The sequence below is a fragment of the Penaeus monodon genome, chromosome 27 (assembly GCF_015228065.2).
Source record: "Penaeus monodon isolate SGIC_2016 chromosome 27, NSTDA_Pmon_1, whole genome shotgun sequence".
Classification (NCBI taxonomy): Eukaryota; Metazoa; Arthropoda; class Malacostraca; order Decapoda; family Penaeidae; genus Penaeus; species Penaeus monodon.
In genome coordinates this window covers 5,861,254-5,861,944 of record NC_051412.1, presented here as the reverse complement: position 1 = coordinate 5,861,944, position 691 = coordinate 5,861,254, and positions in this window count along the sequence as shown.

Sequence of the window (691 nt, the reverse complement as noted above, 5' to 3'; positions counted from 1 at the left end):
CTAAGATACATATCCACATTCAAAAAGGATTCATAAATGCTGTTCTCTTGTTCAGCCAAATGAACAAACGGGGAGGGAAAAAAATCGAACAAACGGGTTTCCGTTCATTGAGAGAAAACCAAGAAGCAATTAACGACAGATTTCTCCATTCACTTTTCCGAAACTCGCCGAAAGGTGAAGTGTTCCTCGTTCGTCACGGGTCGTATGTGCGGAGGGAAAAAATCGACCAATTAGAATCGCGTTTTCCCAAAGGGCGAGATGTTATTGGCTGACGGTTGAATGAGAAGCGTCCGCCTCCGAGGAACCAAAGTCAGGACTCTTGCCAAGTTTTCCAGTTAGTGGAGTGATTGTCTTTTGTTTCGATATTGGTATTTGTTATTATTATCTTATTTCTTCATTTATTTTAATTTTACTCATTTACATATTTCAATTTTTAATTATTTATTTATATATTTTAATTTTACTTATTTATTCATGTTTTTTATTATCACTATTTTTTTTTTTGGGTAGGGGGGTCTTGACCGTTTGGAGATTACTAATTGGTAGGGATCGTGCTATCAAATTTCATATTCGTTTGAGAGACAGGGTACATGTGTTATGTTTTTCAATAAGATAGTTTGTTTTGGGATTTCGTGCAAAAAAAAAAAAAAATGCGTGTGTAGGGGACGGGATCCCCCCCCCTTGTGTATGG